Genomic DNA, 20,389 nt, shown 5'->3' with positions numbered 1-20,389 from the left:
TTTTCTGTTTTAAATGCTTCTAGTGCATTTAATAAGTTAATTAACTGTCTATTACTGAGCTAGACCTTTAATCGAGCACCTAGGATGCTCTAACTCTTCTCCCTATTAGGGTGATCACCTCTAGGCACCCGACAACGACTAACCTCCTATCTGAAGAGGGAAAACGTGCCCGACCCATCTAGAGGTGCTCATCTAAACCCCTAATCTTCGAAGAGAGTTAAATACACCCTAGATATCGATAAAAATCTGCATACATTCTAACTAAAGCACAAAAACTCAAACGGAAGCTATTATACTGCAGGTGAGGGGTTTCTTACCTCGTACGCTAGTTTCCTTACGGTTCTAGTTGCTAGGTTTCCGGAGAAGACGATCCTTTCGATAGTTTTCTTGCGCCAACACGTTCCTCTCGCGAAGGGGAGCGTCCTGGTGTCGGAGCCGCTGCCGGAAGATGTCTTTGCGGGGCCTAGCCTGGGTGCACCGAGAGAAAGAGGAGGAAGAGAGGTTGGCGTCGGTGAGGGCTTGGAGAAAAGTGGCGTGAGGTTTTTTGTGAGGAGAGGGCTGCCGAACCACAAATAAACCAAAACCTACTTAAGTTCTTAATTTATATTAAGTGGGTAACTAGGCCCAACTCAAATATAAATATAAATGTTTCCCTTCTCTTTCAGCACGGCCCTGCTGGGTTCACCGGTTACTAAGGCTAACTAAAGGTTTAGCGGACTCGAGGGGTCCCGGGTTCGATCCCCGCTTAAGCCTTTTTATTCTTCTAATTATTTTTGCTACTTCCGCTACTCGGAAAATTCCGGAAAAATATCTAAAAATTCCAGAAAAATCATAGAATAATTCTAATGCAAGTTTGAGAATTTTCGGACGTTACACCACATGGTGACCAGACTGTTTTGCAAGTTGTTGGTGATTGGTAAGTAATTATGTATTTGATAATTATCTTAGTAGTTTATCTTCTTTTTAACTATCACGCATATCTAATACATAATATTTTTTCATGTAGTTTTGTCCTAGATGGCCACAAGGTATCAACGTACATATTAAAAAAGTTTAAAGAACAATTGTCCCCCGCTGGTACTACATGGCGGCTCATAGACCAAGCCATGAAGAATTTTTATTATGATAAATTTTGATAAGTATTTTAAATAAGAAACGTATTTGTAGTTAACATGATATTAATTGTCAAAATATATTATTGTAGAAGAGATATGTTTGGGAGGGTGCCATGAGGAAATGTTCAAAAAAATTTAGAACGTCTACTGCTCTAAACTGTACAGGGACATGTTGTACAAGTGGAGGTAGAGGAGCACTAGGCCATCCGAGGTCCTTGAAGCGGTTTGAAAGTCTTAGAGAGCCATTTGGCCTGCCCAACATTGGAAAGACAATTCAGTGATTGCTCGAAACAATTACAATTCAGAGTCTGCTGGCCCAAACACCAGATCCACAAGGCATACTGCTAGACCTTGTTCGATTATGGAACATACCTCTGACTTAGTAAGTGAAAAATTAAGTTATATAATTATTTCTTACTTATGTTTTGTTATTAGTTTTAATGTATGTGTAGTTTTTGTACACAGGCTGCTGAATTACAGAGACTTCCCACTTGTTGGGAGATATTTAACAAAACTCATAAGAAAAAAGATGAGTTATTTGTCGATTAGTGTTCCTCAGCAATTAACAAAGAATATTAAATTTCGTGAATATATTTATAGACTTTATGTGGAGGCTAATAAAATTATTATTTTGACATAGGAAGTAATGTCAACTAGAGTTGCTGAGGTGTCTCAGCTTGGGACAGAGGAAGAGGGGCCAGCCTCTTTCCACTAATGTGGTTAATGACATTTATTATGATGTCGTCGGTGGAAGGAAGAAATTGCTCTACGGGCTTAGCTCTCAGGCCAAAGTTATCTATGAGTGGATGAGGGTTCTAGGGATCAGGGGTCGTCCTAATTTCTCCTCCTCGTCTAGTGAGATACGAGAATTGCAATAGGAAAATGTGGACTTGCGAACTCGACTATCGTCAATGGAGGAGATGATGGCCAAGAGGGGCGCAGAGATATGGGAGATGCAACAACGACATGCTTAGATTGAGGTGATAGTTTGTTATATGCAAGTATTTGCAGCGATGTCTCCTAATTCACAGATGTACCGCCCGCATCATTTGGAATCCCAGGAGACTCAGGATTCCAACCATTTCCTTGCAGAGTATATCATTTTGATATATATATTATTTATCGTAACTTTTAATTTTAGTCAAAAGCAATGTTATTTTTTTAATAATTATATGCATCTCTGATTGTATTATACATTTCCATGATCATTTTTAGATTTTGTATATTTTTATCCTAGGGATGCAGGTAGGTATTTTTAAAGAATGTCTGATAGTTAAACTACTGATCTGTTTAAGATAAATAGTTATATCTTTTGTAGTTTAATATTATATTTTTTATTCACAACTAATCTTAATGAAATTTCATACAACACCCAGAGATGATTTTGATTAGGATGTATTGTATTGGATTATTTTGTCTTGTACCTTATTTTGATTAGGATGATAAACTTTATCTTATATTAGATTTGGAGCTGTATTTGGATTTACTATTTTATATCTATTATTTATTTTAGTTCATACGGATTGTTGTGTTGTTTATGATGTGTTGCGCATTTGTTATATGTTGTAAGTTTGTTATAGAAAAATGATATGCACGAGGAAAAAAACTCAATGAAAACCTCAAGGATAGACACATAAAATGATGGGGCCCACAAAAAGTGAAATCGTGGGCCATGACTTTATGTGTCTATCCTTGAGGTTTTCATTGAGTTTTTTTTCCTTGTGCATATCATTGCTCTTTGTTATATTGTAATTATTGATGTGTAGTGAGTTTGTTGTAAGTTTTGTTGTTATGCATTATGACTTTATTGCGAAAACCATCGCTTCTTATGGTTGGAATGAATTAAATTTATATGTAAACAGAAAATAGGAAAAAAAAAAAAAAAAAGGTCATTGTGTCACTGTAGTATAGTTTAGCGATGAAAAATTATTTTCCCATCGTTATTAGCGACGAATATTTCAAATATCCATCGCCATTAGCGATAAAATAATAAATTTTCTTCGCAATTGGTGACGATTAAAATATCTGTTTCTAATGGTTGAACGTCGATACTCTCTTCGATACTACATGATAGCAATTAGCGATGAATATTTTAATTATTCGTCACAATTAGCGATGGAAATTAAAATGTCTATCGCTAATTCCTCAACAATAATTTCACTCCGTTAAGATAGTAGCGATGGATATTTTAATTTCGTCGCTAAATCTAGTGACAGACATATATATATATATATATATATATATATTCATTGTTAGATTTAGCGATATATATTAAATATCTGTCGCTACAGTGTCAACGACTGATATTTACGTGACGGAACGCATTCCGTCGCAATATGCCTCTAACGACAGAATATGTCCGACGCTATTGGTTTTTTTTTTTTTTTTTTTGTTGTGATATTATGTCTATGATCGTTGGTTTGGAGCTTCATGAGGAAACCCTCTCGGCGATTGAGATCCTAGATAACTTGTGAAGAATCATGGTGGAATGTATCAGTATACCTTCTTTCATCATTCTCTAGAATAGCGAGGCGGTTACTCATATGGAAGTTTTAAGATTCACAATTGAACCGAATCGTTCTATAGGGATTATCTTACAATAGATTCGTAGATCTTGACAAGAGAGCACAAGGTATAAAACTTGCATGATCTATCACTAAAATGAGGATCAACCAATACCACCACACATGCGCCAACTTGATGCACAATTCAAAACCAACGTGCAAATTGATTAGCTTATTACGATCGGGGAATCCCCCTTTAGTCGCCCTCTCGCTGAGTTTGTCAAGAGTCCTTTGATCTGATATAAGCGAGGCCACAATACCTGGCACAATCTTGGATCTTTTATCAATATTTTGGGTCAATAAAATAAAAAGAAATAATTCATGGAAAGCAAAACTTGAACAAAATTTCAAAGGATGAATAGAAAAACTAATGACTAGCCAATTCAAATTTATGCTTCTAAAGCTTGTAAAGGACAGGGAGGAATGGATGCATGTAAACATGTCCTTTATTAACTAATCTAAGATAATTTTTATCTCTGTACATTCAGTGTATATACTGTGTTCGGATATGAGTCAACTAATTTAAATATAAATTAAGCATTAATTCTGCGTCAATCATATTTCATATTTCATCTATTATTTTTTAATTATATTTTTCTTTATTATCAAACGTATTAACCAACAATAACAATTATAAATTTAAAACTGAGATCAATGATGAGTATAATTAATATAGTAAAAGAAAATTAAAAAGGAAAAGCTGGTATCGCCTCTGCCTGTCTGCCATCGCAGCACTGCTTTTGTTTTTCCTACTGCGAAAGCAGGTCTGTGGTCGCATGCCCCTGCGAGCGATCTGGGTGCACTCCATCGTCTCTCCGTTATACGCACCGCCGATCCCAAGCTATGTTCCAGATCTCGATCGTCCTTTGCCGCCGCCTTTGCCTTCAACTCACTTCCCTCCTCTGGGTTAAACTGCTCCACTAGCTTCTGCACCAACCGTCTCCCTTAGCCTTCCGGCTAGTGTTGTTCCCGCGGTCTCGATCCCGATGCTCTCACAAACCGTCTCTTGGCCTTTGTTAAGTTTCACCACTCCCGCCTCGCTCACCACCATTGCCGGCAATTGCGTTTACATCGTCTACGAGTACACCCACGGAGACTCGACAACTCCCTCCGTGATTGCAATAACCCTATATTTACCCTTTCTTTCCACCTGGATCTAGGGGTGAGCAAAAGTTCGGGTAAACCGAGTTAACCGATTAAACCGACTGAAATTAAAAGTTCGGTTTGGTAAATCGGAAGTTTAGTTTTATTTTTTCCAAAAATATCAGTTATATCAGTTTAATTGGTTCGATTACGGTTTTGGAAATCAAATTTTGATTAACTGATTAAACTGATATAATTAGTTGAACCGAACCAAATCAAAACTTAAATCCTAAACCAACTAAACTAAACCATAACTTAAATCATAAACCAAATTGATAAATGATAAACCCTAATTCCATTCCCGCCTCAGCTCCTCACGAGACACACCGCCCCCTCATGCTGTGACTCAGCATCGATTCCCATTTCCGTAGTCCTGAGCCGGCCCTCCCCTCGTCCCGTCACACAACTACATATATCCATCGGCCATCCTCTCCTACCGTCACTATCACCATCAGTGAAGCCTTTCATCCTCACGCCTTGACCAATGCAACAGCTCAAAGATTTAGGCGATGCTCAATCCTTCTTGTTGGTCTCTCCATCCTTACTTGGCCAATCATCTTTCAATTTCAGGCTACATCCATATGCACTTTTCAAGTCAAGTTGTTTATGAATGGTGTGCTTAGTTCAATAGCCTCTCATGCATTGTGGGTTGCCTTTGGTGGTTTTTACTATGATTACCCTAATAGATTATTGCTTTCATGGTTTTTATTGTGATTGCCCTAATAGATTATTGCTTTCATGGTTTTTATTGTGATTGCCCTAATAGATTATTGCTTTGTTTTTGCTGTTATTGCTTTATTTTTTTCTATTATTTCCCTAATAGGTTATTGCTCTCATGCTCTGCGGCTAATGCTTTGCTTTGTTTTTCTATGATGACCCTAATAGGTTATTGACATTCATGGTTTTTACCTGTTATCCATGTTTTCTTAATTTTGAGTGGTATATATATATATATATATATGAATGTTGATAATAATTGTTCAATACCACAATCTAATATTGATCCTTCAATGGGAACAACAATGGCTAAAGGAAAGAAAACCAACAGAAAAGCAATAAAACCAAGAAGTGAATATTGGGACACTTTGGAGCTAGCTAGCTCGCTTCGTCGATGTTGATTTTACAGCGGATAAACTCAAAGCAAGCTCTCAATGCTAACAAATAGGATTTACTTGGTATCCACATCAAGATGAGGTGACTAATCGATCCACACCGAGCACACTCTTCATTATGAAAACAACTCATTCTCGGAACAACCGAAGGTGGAGAAACCTCTACAACTCAAGAACAAGAAAATACAACTCGAAATAAGGAAACAACACGTAAATACAAATCGAAAATGACTTGACACTTTGAACCTTGAATCCTTGAGCTTTTCTTGCTTTCAATGCCTCTTGAAGATGGAAAATGTATCAGCACTTTTCCTCCTAAGACTTCCAAGAACTGGCGGAGAAGATGGAGAAGAGAGCTTTGGCGTTTGAACTCATCATCGCCTTTATTTCTACACTTTTAGAGCTCCCAATCGATTGAGTATGCTCCCAATCAATTTTCACGTCAGATCCCAGTGATCTCAGCTGTCCAAAACCTGCATCCTGCGCAACGATCATATCTCAATCGATTGACCAATCGATTGGGGAGGCCTGAATCGATTGATCGATCAATTCAGAGCGCCTCTGTGCTCTCGTTGAAAAACTCCTGAATCGATTGATCTATCAATTTAGGTTTTCTCTCATTCCTGTGAGAAATCTAGCCCCAATAGATTGGTTGATCGATTGACATGGCCCAATCGATCGGCTGATCGATTGGGAACCTCTCTGTGTTTGCGAGAAGGTCTCCCCAATTGATCGGCTGATCAATTGGGCTGTTTTCACTCGTAGTGCACTCCCAATCGATCAGCTAATCAATTGAACTCTAGTTCAATTGACCAATCCTAACTTGCCTAACTCGAGTTTAGGGTTCCCAAACCCCATATTCAGTCAACCTTAACCTATTGGGACTCCTCATTGCCTAGCATCCGGTCAATCTTGACCTGCTGGGACTTCTTCACCATGTGTCCGATCAATCCCTTAACCCACTTGGAGTTTTCTCCTTGTGCCAAGTATCCGGTCGATCCTTTAACCTACTTGGACTTCCAATCACCAAATGTCTGATCATTCTTGACTCACCTGGATTTTCCATTACCTGATTTCACTCACCAGGACATTCTTACTATTTAGTTTCATTCACTAGGGCTTTCACCTGGCTCCACTCACCAAAATTTCCATTTACCTAGCTTCACTCACTAGGTCTTTCACCTGACTTTACTTACCAGGATTTTCTTACTGTCTGACTTCATTCATCAGGACTTTCCTTCTACCGAGCTTCACTCACCAAGACTTTCAACACAAGTGTCCGGTCAACAATGGCCCACTTGGATTTTCCTCTTCTGCCAACCTTTCCGTTGGACTTATCCTTGCCTAACCTCCAGTTAGGACTTTCCCAGTCAAATATCAATCAACCTTTACCTACTTGACTTTTCTTCTTGTCAACTTGGTCAACCTTGACCAATCTCCCAAACGGGCGATTACTTCTGCAATTTCCATAAATTGTCAAAACAATTTTCATATATTGTCAAACATCAAAACTCACACATTACGACTCAAGTTTGAGTCAATTTAAGCTTAGTCAACCTTGACCTAGGGGAATTACACCAACAATCTCTCCCTTTTTGATGTTTGACAATGCATTTAAGTTAGGTTAGTCTCATAGCTTCAACTTCTTCTTCTTGCCAAAATATGAATGAGAGTTTTCATTCATTCTCTCCCTCCCTTTCCTAGAGGGCAAACTCCCCCTTTGGATAATGAAGACCTAACTTAAACCCTACATTCTCCCCCTTTGGCACAGATCAAAACTCTCCTCCATAAGAGTTATCATACATTGTTCACAACCTCACTCATTATTCACAACATTACAATGAAGGTCTCATACCCTTCATTGTCACCATTGCTCACCCTTGAGCATTCATCACAATGAAGGTTTACTTCCTTCTAAAGTTTTGTGAAAAATAATTTTGATGTTTTTAAATAGTGGCTCCCCCTAAAAACATGCTCCAAATTTTTGTAATTACATCAACAATGACTTGAAATTCCTAAGACTTTAGGAAACCCAAGAATTTGAAGTTGTGAAGTTCAAGTATCACTATTTGAATGCAAACCTCAAACAAAACTCTAACTTAGTCTTCCTTAGCCAATCCAATCTTGTTTTCATCAAGAAAATCACTCCTAAATATATATATAAATGTATTTCAAGGGGTTATGAATGGTTAAAACGACTAAAAATGACTTAGTGTATTGAAATTAGACATTTTCAGTTAAAATCAGCCTTTTCAATCGATTGAAGTTGGGGCTCAATCGATTGAAGTCATTCAAATCGATCCACTGATCGATTCCGCGAGCTTCTGTTCGTAGAAAATACCCTTGAATTGATCAACTAATCGATTTAGGCAGAGTTGAATCAATCGCCTGATCGATTCCATGAGCTTCTACTCACGAGAAAATCCAGTTCAATCGATCGACTGATCGATTAAACTCTCCCAATCGATTGACTGATCGATTGGATTTCTGAACTTCTGAAATCAAATTTATGTCAAAATTTAGAAATGCTTTAATAATTCTATAAAATTCTAAAAATCATAAAAATTCTTGTAAATATTATTTAAGACATATACTATCAATAAAAATTAGTTTTCTAAGAAAATACTTCATATTTTCAAAGACCGTACAAACTTGAAAACTCTTGACAACTTTAATATTTTCTTCTAGGTTGTGTCTAACATTTCAATGGTGATTATTATTAAAAGATAGTTTTCACCAAGGTTTTCCAAAGTATATCTATTTAAAATGATTTTCAAAATCAATTTCCAACCATGTTCTTTGGGCTTAATACACATGACTTGTACATTAGCTTTCCCAACGATTGGATAACACATAATTATGTGTTTGGATGAAACTAAAACTCAAATAAATGCACTAAATCAACATCTTGAGTTTTGTTCATTATCCTAACATCTCACTTGTATCTAATGTGCATTAAAACATATGCAAGTCACCTTATAGTATTTGTGAGATGTAGATATTGGTTTTTCCTAAACTAAGGGATCATGCATATCTATTTAGGCATTTTAATTTATGAACATCCATATAGGATGCTACTTGTTGATAAAATCCTTTACCATTTGTTGGTTAAATATCATTGTCCTAAATTATAAGAAATTTAAAATAATGCATGATGAGTTATGACGTAAAATCAAAAATAATATTTTTCAAAAGAAAATATATTATTGCTACATGATGTATGTATGACATGATATGATATCTTTATTTATTTTTATAATAAACATGAAAGTAAAATATGATGTCATAGCATATAATGGACAAACAAAGCATGCCAATTTAGCATAAATAAATATATCTAGATTATCTATTTAAGTATCCCTAAATAATTTGCTAGATTAAAGGAAATCATCCTAGGTTGCCCTTTTCCCCCTAAGCAAATGCCAAAATCCCAACTTGGCATTTCTTTTGCTTCTTTCCTAATTGTGTCAATTTAAATTAAGTCCAATTCCTCAAATTTTGGCACATTTACTCTTCCAAAGAGTAACCAATATAATCCATTTCATTTTCAAGGAATACAACTATCTTGAAAATGTTCTCCAAGTGTCAACTTCATCAAGGTTGGATTAACTATCATTCTAATTAGAGTTGACACTATTCAAACCTATCTAGAGTGTAGAAAATACACTCCTAGGAACCCAAAACTGATTAGTGCTCCTTGGATGTTCTAGGTATTCACTAAGGATGACTTCCCTAAATACCTTCCTAGTGACCTTTCTAGGCTTCTTAGAAGTTTTGGTCACACTTGACTCACATAGGTCAACTCTAGGAATAGCTTCCCCTGTGACCCTCTTGGTGACTTAGAAGTCCTAGTCACATTGGTCTTTTCAAGGTTAATTCTAGGGATGACCTCCCTTGTAACCGTGGTTTGACCCCTAGATATAGGGTTAGTTCCATAACTATATGGAACTCTATGATAAGAGATTAGATTCTTCTTAGTCTTAGGTTTGTATCCCAAACCTCTATGGCCGCCATTGGATGACTCTTGATGTCCTAAACCTAAGTTTTGCTCATTTGACCCCTTAAGGATATTTTATATTCTTTCTAGGGTCTTTCTCAATTTATCAAGCCTTGACCTCAAGGCTTGATTTTCCATCCTTAAATCCTTAGATTTTGATTTTCATTTGGTTCTTGAGCATTTCTATTTCTAGGCGTATATCTAAAACTCTTTGAATTTTTGCCTAGATTGATATCTACATTCCTAACCTTAGGTTAGGTAGACTTGGTATGAAGAGCTACATATTTTTATTTGATTCTATCATTCCTTCTATTTTCATGATAAATAGCATTGAAATAATATAAATTATTTTTAGCATGCTTTTTATCATGGGTCAAAGGAATTGACTCAATAAATGATACCTTGAGTTTTACCTTTGAAGCTCCCCCTTAACTTGAGCTTTCTCCTTTGATTTTGGTCTATTTCCTTCTCTTAGGACATTGACTTCGATAATGCTCTCTTTGATTGAACAATAAATACACAATGTGTTCCTTGTTCTTCCTTGTTACGGGACCGACCTTTTTGGGCTTCTTCATGCCCTTTGTGCCACTTGACCTTTCTTCTTGGTCAACTTAGGACACTTGCTTTTGTAATACCATTTCTCCCTACACTCAAAGCAAATAATATGATTTTTATTATTGCTAATTGAAATTTATATACCTTTGCTTGTAGGGGTGACACATGATCCTCCATTTGATTTTTCTTGACTTGTGGAGGTGGCATCATCTTCCTCTCCATTTAACTCGGACGTAGAAGATTCTTCTTGCTTCGACGTTAATAAACGATGTTCCCCTTCAATCTTAAAGGTGGAGGTCTCTTCTTGTTCATCCTCTTGTACATTAAACAAAAAGTATGCTCCCTCTTTGCCTTTTTCGTTGCCCTCCATTGAGGATGAAGCTTCTTAGACTTATTCTTCTTCCGATGTTGAGCACCTCTCAACCTCAGAGTTCTCTTCTTCTTGATTCGATGAGTTGCCCTCTTTGGATTTGTCTTGATTTGGTATAGTGGACGGTTCTTCATAAATTCTTGCCAACTTGCTCCAAAGCTCCTTGGCATCTTTGCATTCTCCAATCTTGCATAAAATTATGCTTGACAATAAACTAACCAATAATTTGGTTACCTTATCATTTGCCTCGCGCCTTTGAATTTGCTCCTTGCTCCATTTGCTTTTCTTGAGGATTTTACCTTTTGAATCCGTTGGAGCTTCAAATCTCTTCATTAGAGCAAACCATTGCTCTATTTCCATCATGAAGAAGTTTTTAATTCTTGATTTCTAGGAATCGAAGCTTGTCAATGTGAATGGTGGAGACATTCTTGTGTCGAATCTGAGTTCATCTTGGAAATCCATTTGAAGTTGAACCTTTTGAAATCTTTGACTTGTTGACTTTAGTACTTTAACTTCTTCTTCCTCTAGCTCGTTGCCCTTCCGACGATGATTCCGGTGACGAGCGATCTTGCTCTGATACTACTTGTTGGGACACTTTGGAGCTAGGGGTGAATAGCTTGTCTCGCTCGCTAGATCACTTCGTTGATGTTGATTTTGCAGTGGATAAACTCAAAGCAAACTTTCAATGCTAACAAGTAAGATTTACTTGATATCCATCTCAAGATGAGGTGACTAATCCAAGGATCTACGTCAAACACACTATGAAAACAACTCCTTCTCATAACAACTGGAGGTGGAGAAACCTCTACAACTCAAGAACAAGAAAATACAACTCGAAATAAGAAAATAAAACGTAAATACAAATCGAAAATGACTTGATACTTTGAACCTTGAATCCTTGAGCTTTTCTTACTTCGAATGCCTCTTGAAGATGGGAAATGCAGCAGTACTTTTCCTCCCAAGACTTCCAAGAACTGGCGGAGAAGATGGAGAAGAGAGCTTTGGCATTTGAACTCATCGTCGCCTTTATATCTGTTCTTTTAGGGCTCTCAATCGATTGAGCCTACTCCTAATCGATTGCCACGTCAAATCCTAGCGATCCCAACCATCCAAAACTTGCATCCTACGCAACAGTCATATCCCAATCGATTGACCAATCGATTGGGGAGGTTTGAATCTATCGACCGATCGATTCAGAGTGCCTCTGTGTTCTCACTGGAAAACCCCTGAATCGATTGACTGATCGATTCATGCTTCCTCACATTCCTATGCGAAATTTAGCCCCAATCTATCGACTGATCGATTGGCGTGGCTCAATCGATCGACTGATCTATTGGCGTGACCTAATTGATTGACTGATCGATTGGGAACCTCTCTGTTCTTGCGAGAAGGTCTCCCCAATTGATCGGCTGATTGATTGTGCTGCTTTCACTCGTAGCACACTCCCAATCAATTGGTTGATCGATTAAGCTTTGGTTCAATCGATCACCTAATCGATTGACTAACTCCAACTTGCCTAACTCAAGTCTAGGGTTCCCAAACCCAACATCCAGTCAACATTGACCTGTTGGGACTCCTCATTGCCTAGCATTCGGTCAACCTTGACCTGTTGGGACTTCTTCACTAAGTGTTCGGTCAATCCCTTGACCCACTTAGACTTTTCTCCTTGTGCCAAGTATTCGATCGATTCTTTGACCTACTTGGACTTCCAATCATCAGATGTCCGGTCATCCTTGACCCACCTAGATTTCCATTGCCTGGCTTTACTCACTACGACATTCTTACTACCTAGCTTCACTCACTAGGGCTTTCACCTGACTTCACTCACCAGGATTTTCATCTGCATAGCTTCACTCACTAGATCTTTCACCTGACTTCGCTCACTAGGATTTTCTCACTGGCCGACTTCACTCATCAGGACTTTCATTCCGCCTGGCTTCACTCAGCAGGGTTTTTACGTAGCTTCACTCACTAGAATTTTCCTTCTACCTGGCTTCACTCACTAGGACTTTCAACACCAAGTGTCCGGTCAACAATGACCCACTTGGATTTTCCTCTTTTGCCAACCTTCCCATTAGACTTATCGTTGTCTAACCTCCAATTAGGACTTTCCCAGTCAAGTATCCAGTCATCCTTGACCTACTTAACTCTTCTTCTTGTCAACCTAGTCAACCTTAACCAATCTCCCAAACGGATGATTGTTCTTGCAATCTCCATACATTGTCAAAGCAATCTTCATATATTGTTAAACATCAGAACTCACACATTATGACTCAATCTTGAGTCAATTCAAGTTTAGTCAACCTGGTCAACCTTGACTTACTGGAATTGCACCAACAGTGAAGTATGGGATCATTTCACAAAGTTTACTAATGATGAATCAGAGATTAAAGCCAAATGCAAATATTATGATAAAGAATTTTTTTTTGTCATCCATACAAGAATGGAATAACGAGTTTGAGAACTCATATTACCTCATGTAAAAAACATCCTTATGTTGTTGAAACAACTCAAGTACAACTAAGTGTACAACCAATTTCTAGAGAGGGTGAGGTGTGTATGACTTCTTGGAAATTTAATCAAGATGCATCTAGAAAAGCATTAGCTAGAATGATTACAATTGATGAACTCCCTTTCAAATTTGTAGAAGGAGAAGGATTTAAAGCATTTATGGTCATGGTATGTCCAAAGTTTTGAATTCCTTCAAGATAGACTGTTGCACGTGATTGTGTTGGATTATATACAGTTGAAACTGAAAAATTGAAAAGTTTGTTGCATGATTCAACACAAAGAGTTTCTTTGACCACTTATACATGGACATCAATTCAAAAAATCAATTATATGTGTTTAACAACTCATGTTATCGATACAAATTAAAATTTATAGAAAAGAATTTTCAATTTTTATCTAATTACAAGTCATAAAGGAGAGATAATTAGTTTATCCATTGAAAATTACTTGACAGATTGGGGAATGAACAGAATTTTCATTATATTGGTTGATAATGCAAGTTCAAGTGATGTTGCTATCAATAGTTTTAGAAAAAAAAAGATGATTAATTGGGATTCCACTATTTTGAAGGGAGAATATGTTCATGTGAGATGCGTAGCTCATATAATTAATTTGATTGTTATTGATGACTTAAAAGATATAAATCTATCTGTGATGAGGGTTAGGAATGCAATTAAATATGTTAAGCAATCTCCCTCTAGATTAAGCAAGTTCAAAGAATGTGTAGAGATTGAAAAAATTGAAAGCAAGAACTCATCATGTTTAGATGTACCGATTAGATGGAACTCAACTTTTTTGATGTTGAATACAGCTCAAAAATTTGAAAAAGCTTTTGATAGATTTGATGAACAAGATCCAAGTTTTAAATTAGATCTTCAATATACAGATTGGCATGTTGTTTTGAATGAAAATAGAGAGATAATACTTGAATTAGATGGTAAACCTAAAAGAGAATTGAAGACTTTTGATGGGAAGCCAACAAGTACAGATTGGAATAATGTTAGATCTTCTGCAAGTTTTTTATGAGCTAACATTAAAAGTTTTTGGATCTTTGTATGTTACATCTAATACTTTTGTACATGAAATTAGTTCTATTCATGCCATCTTGAAGGTGTGGCAAGAAAATAATGATCTTGATGTGTATTCGATGGGAATTAAAATGAAAAATAAATTTGACAAGTATTGGAGAGATTCTCATAAGATGAATAAGTTGCATTATATTGCGGTAGTGCTTGATCCAAGGCATAAATTGGAATTCATAGAATTTATGTTGATTGAAATGAATGGAGATGAGAAGGGTGTAAGAGTAGGAAAGATAATAAAGGACACTTTATTTTCTCTATATAATAATTATAAGAAAAAAAATGGAATCTCAATGTAATACTTTAAGAGTTTTATCTATTTTAGAATTAGCCGCCAATGCTTAAAAAAATATGAGTCAAATTGATTTGAAAAGCCAATCAATTGTTGAGAAGTTTAAGAAACAAAAGGCACAAGTTTTTGGTGATGGTAATATGTCAAAATTAGAGAAGTATCTTAATGAAATTGTTGAAAAGTATTGTGTTACTTTTGATATTTTGGGATGGTGGAAGCAAAATTATCATAGATTTCCAATACTTTCTCGTGATGTATTAGCTATTTCAATATCAACAGTTGCTTCAGAATTTGATTTCAGTACTAGTAGTCGGGTACTTAATTATTTTAGGAGTTCATTAACTCCTAGGGTGGTAGAAAGTCTTATCTGTGTTCAAGATTGACTTCGATTAAATTTGAAATCAATCAACATTAAAGAAAGTTTAGAGGAGATGGAAAAACTCGAAAGCAGTAAGTTTTTTCTTTTTAAGATACATATAATTAGATTTTTATTTATAATTTTAAACTTAAAAAATATTTATTTATTTAATTTATATATTTTTTTTGTTAGAATTCTCAAAGATTATAATAGATTCATTTACTTCTACCAGGATGATGACATAATAATCAATTGTATATTTTAAATATTATATTTTATTTAAATTAATTATCTTGTTTAGATGGTAAATATCTAATTTTAACTTCTTGATCAACAATTATAGCACAAGTCAAGGTTTCAAGGACAAAACAAAATCTCCACATTGACACGTCAAACAAGAATCAAGATTTGCCATGTTATGCAAGAATCAAGATTGCAATGTGATCTTTAATCTTCACAATGTAATTTAAATGAAAGTTGAATTATTTGTATCATCTCTTAAATTTTGATTGGCATTTGGCAAAACTTATAATTTCCTAATTTTGAACTTTGAACCTGTAGTGACATTTGGAAGTTGGAAGCTGTAGATCTTTCATGGTTTATTGTAAGAATGTTATTTACTTAGTTAATTTTGTGATATGCACATATGTAAATAGTTTTTAGGTATTTTCTTGAGTTAATTTTGTATATGTACAGAACAATTAATTCTATGAGTATAAAGGAGTTATTTTGATTTTTTTTTGATAATTTATTAAATCGTGGCAGGTCTTGCAGATTTTATTTTTACAGCTCTTTCCGTGCCCAGTGCCACTCCTGTAAAACCCATCTCAAACTATCAAACTAATGCCTTGTCTTCTTTTGCCATGTTCCCTATCTCCAGCACCAACTACTGAAACTACCTAACATACTCATGCATGGACCCTCTAATGCTTTGCCCGCCGTCTACACTTTTCTTGCTTTGCTTCTGCTATTGGCGCCCGTGCTAATGGTGATCACCAGGCCCTTAGGACTAGGAGGTATGCTCCTTGCAAAGGGAGGGGGTCTGCATTTATTATTCTAAATGAAAGGAGCTCCCAAACTCCTAGCAGTGTTGTGGTGAAATAATAAATATAAGCTGAAACTTAGTTAGCATTCCCAAACTCCTTGAACAATTGTTCTCACATTTCTAAGTGAGGATATATATATATATATATATATATATATATATATATATATATATATATATATAAAAAGCATTCAACAGTTGAAAATTGGATCGCACTTGGAACTTGGAATGGTACGAAGGTTGCATCTCCCAAGCAGTGTTGTGGTGGTGGTGGTGCTCACTGCTCACGACAGCCAAATCAGAACCTGGACATGATCGCACCATGGCATGATCATGGTGAGAACCATGACTTGGCTATAGTGATGTTGGACTTTCCAAATGGGATAGAAAATTTTAGTTATTTCGATCAAAAACTAAATTAACTGATTTTAAATCGGTTCGACTTTTTTAAAAAATTGGATCGGCTCGAAAAATGTTCTGTCAATTCGGTTTAGGATTTAATTGGTTCCGTCGATTCAGTTTAAATCGATTGCGTAGCCCTACCCAGATGTCCCAAATGAAATTCGCTTCCATCCTCGCCTCGAGTACATACACCTCCATTCCTCGGCCACCACTGGCGTTCATTCCCCTGTCACGGCCGGTACACTATCCAACTAGCATAATTGAACCTACTATAAGGTCATACCTGGTCCACATGTCCAAACTTAGTGGGCCAGTTCATGGGCCATTTAAGCTGACTAGCTAACCCATTTGATCGGTTTAACCGGACTAACTAACCCATTTGATTCGATTGATTTGTCTAGATCAATTAACTTGTTCCAGGGATTATCCTGCAATGATTGGACACTTAAAAACTTTGGTTGTTTGGATAACTTTTTCAGCGTTAGATGATCTTCATTAGTTTCTCTATCCGAAATACATAATTTAGGATAAAAAAATTATTTTATTAAATTTGAATATTCATTTTTCAATACATCATATATCAGTTTCCCTATTTCTTCTTTCTCCTCTATAATGTTTAGACCATTTACATCAGTATCCTCATCCAAAATTTAAAATTTAGGATAAAAGAATTACTTTATTAAATTTAGATATCTATTTTTCACTACATGATACATCAGCTTCCCTATAATTTGTCATATGTTTATTTTATTATTTTTTTTTTCTTTCCTTCGTATTTTTTATTATTAGATGGAGGAAAGAGCTAGAGGAGAGAGAAATTTTTTATTAATAGAGGAAGGAAAGAGAAATTTTTTATTAATAGAGGAAGGAGAGAGAAATATTATTTTAATGTTTAGGGAATGAAATCCATTGCCTAAATTTAAAGAATTACTATTCATAAAATGTATATTTAAGGAATGAGTAGGGTACTTGATGCGGATATTTTTTTAATGTAAATGTAATATTTAAGGTAAAAGTTTAGTTTAGAGTAATTGATGTGGATGCTCTTAGAGAATGAAATCCACTCCCTAAATTTAGAAAAGTACCATACATAAATATATAATTTAGAAAATTGATAGGATAAGATTTTTTAATTATCCTGTCTAAAATTTAAGGTAAAATTTTTAAATAGGATATCTAATGTGGATCTTGTTATCCGGATTACTAATGAAAAATTTATATGTTCCAAGAATGGGATATCTATAATAAAAGAAACTTTTTTTAAAAAAAACCGCGCTATAAAATAGACGACAATGGAATCAATCCATAACAAACAAATTATTAGGGAAACAATACGCCTTTTGAACTCTTTCTCTTTATATACATAAAACAAAAACAAAAAAAAGCTAACACGTGTCGTGCACATCCAGGTTTCCACCATGCATGACACTATTTAATACGCTTAACGCGCACTTAGTGGCAGATTAAGATTGGCTAGCCGCTCGCTAATCAACCATTTCTTAAAGTCACGGGCACCGCGCCGGCCCATTAACACTGACTCGGCGTTTACAAGTCTTCGTTGGCCGGACATAGACGACAAGACGATGATCGTGTCATCGCAAGTAAATGAGAAAAGAAAAAGGAAAAAACCAAAACGAATCGCAGATTTTCTCCTCGTGGCGTTGGAATTGTCAAAGTTGCATGTGCGAAGGAAACGACCTCGTCCACAAAAAGTTTCAGCTCTCAGCGGTCCTCAGTCACCACCACTTCAATTTATTTAAGTCGGCTGTTACTGTCCCAATGAGTACCCAATTGGTACTTGGGTCAAACTAGAAGAGCAGAATGAATAGTAAGTTTCATTTTTTTTTTATTTTTTTATGCTTTCTAAAAACTTTAGAGATAACATAGAAATAATATATTAAATATAATACTAATATTTTTTTTTTACTGGTTCATAATTTATGTTATGTGTTTAAGACTTGTGATCCGTGATGATTTTCATTGAATAATTTATTATCAATACATTAAGTATAAAATTTAAATATACAATACAATTAATGAAATAAACAATACCAACAACAAAAGAAGATCTCAAGGAAAACATTGTTGTCAGTGTAGCATTTTGACTCCGGAGCAGAATTTCATAGCAACACGGATATTGTATAAGTGTAGAATGATTGATATTGAGCTGCTCGTCGAAGGCTTGTTATATAGGTCATTTGAGGTGCCTAGACTAGCTCTAGGCACCTCCAGCGAGGCTTATCTGATCCATCTTCGTCGTTGAGTTATCTAACTCCAGGCACCTAGACGACCTCCGGGCACCTGCATCACTGATGTGGTTGCACCTAGGCGAAGCTTTATCCGAGACGTGGTTACACCTGGGCGAAGCTCTATCTGGGTACCTGCATCACTAGCGGGTTGCACCTGAGCAAAGTTCTATCTGAGTCGCCTTTATCCCTTCTCGAGTGTTTGGATCTCTCCAGGATGCCTGGAAGCTGACGTGTGTTAGTCAATCAGACTGTGTCAACTCAGTTACACGCGTGGCTAGGTTCAGATCTATTTGGGTGTCTGGACCTTCAGTCGCTTGGGTGTACTCTGAGCGCTCGGAGACCCTTTCTTTGGCCAATTTCCAACTTTAAGTTTTTGTATCACAGAATTAGCACAATATGCATAACAAAGATAGTATTAATAATTCAATAGTCTCGGGACTGTCCGGTCCTGACTTTTGGATTTCTTGTGAAATCTTAGGTCGGATTGACGTCTATTGTTCCCTGCAAGGGAACACGTTCTCACCTATTACTCTCAGGAGATTTTACCTAACTTGTCAAATGTCCAGTCCTCCAGACTTGTTTGGACTTTCTGTTCGACATCTGATCCTTTTACCCTAGGACTTCCTCTCGATGTCCAGTCCTCTGGACTCGACTTGCTAAACGTCTCATCCTCTAGACCTGTCTAGACTTCCTACCTAGTGTCCTCGATTTGCCCAAGTCTTCTTTCTAATTCTATTGACCATGACTTTCTTATCTAGTTCCACCCACTAGGATTTCCTTGCTCAGTCCTACCGACCAAGACTTCCTTGTCCAATCCCACTGACCAAGACTTCCTTGCCCAGTCTCACTCACTAGCACTTCCTTGTTGAGCTACTTGCACACTTGATCAACATCGTTAGATCACAACACAACTTAATTTGAACCTTTGCCAATATTAAAATTAGGTTTGATTATCTGGTACTTCCAGCACTAACAATCTCCCCTTTTATTTATGGCAAACTAGTTCAAATTTAAGTAAAACAAGTATAAAAAAAATGTTTCCTCCCTTTTAACTTGCCTCTCCCCCTGAAATCAATGTTTAAGGGATCTTTAGAAAAATACTTAACTTTTGATACTATCCTCTCCCCTTATTGACATATATCAAAAACTAAGTTCAAATTAATTTTAAAAACTAAGTACAAAAAGAGTTTTGAAAAAATAGTTTAAGGCATAATTGATCAAAAGATTTTTTTTTAAAAAAAAATAGGTTAAGATTGAATTTTGAATATCAGTTTAAGTAGATACCTCTAATCATAATTTTCAAAAAAAAAATTTGATAGACAAGTTTTGAAAATATTTTCCAAGATAGAAATATTTTGAACTAAATTTCAAGTCAAAGAGGTTTGCAACTTAAACAGTATTACTTTGGGATTTTAATACTTGTAATAATATTGAAAAGGAAAAACAACACAATCATAAGTCTTAGAGTCTAAGCATGATTGATTTGAAACTAACAAAAAAATATGGCTAACATGGGAAATTAATATTTTTGAAAGTAACTCATCTATTTTCCTTAAAAATGTGTCTAATCTTTAGTTACTAGCTAATTACCAGA

This window comes from Zingiber officinale, chromosome 10A, assembly GCF_018446385.1.
Source record: "Zingiber officinale cultivar Zhangliang chromosome 10A, Zo_v1.1, whole genome shotgun sequence".
Lineage (NCBI taxonomy): Eukaryota > Viridiplantae > Streptophyta > Magnoliopsida > Zingiberales > Zingiberaceae > Zingiber > Zingiber officinale.
Note: the sequence above shows the minus strand (reverse complement) of the source record.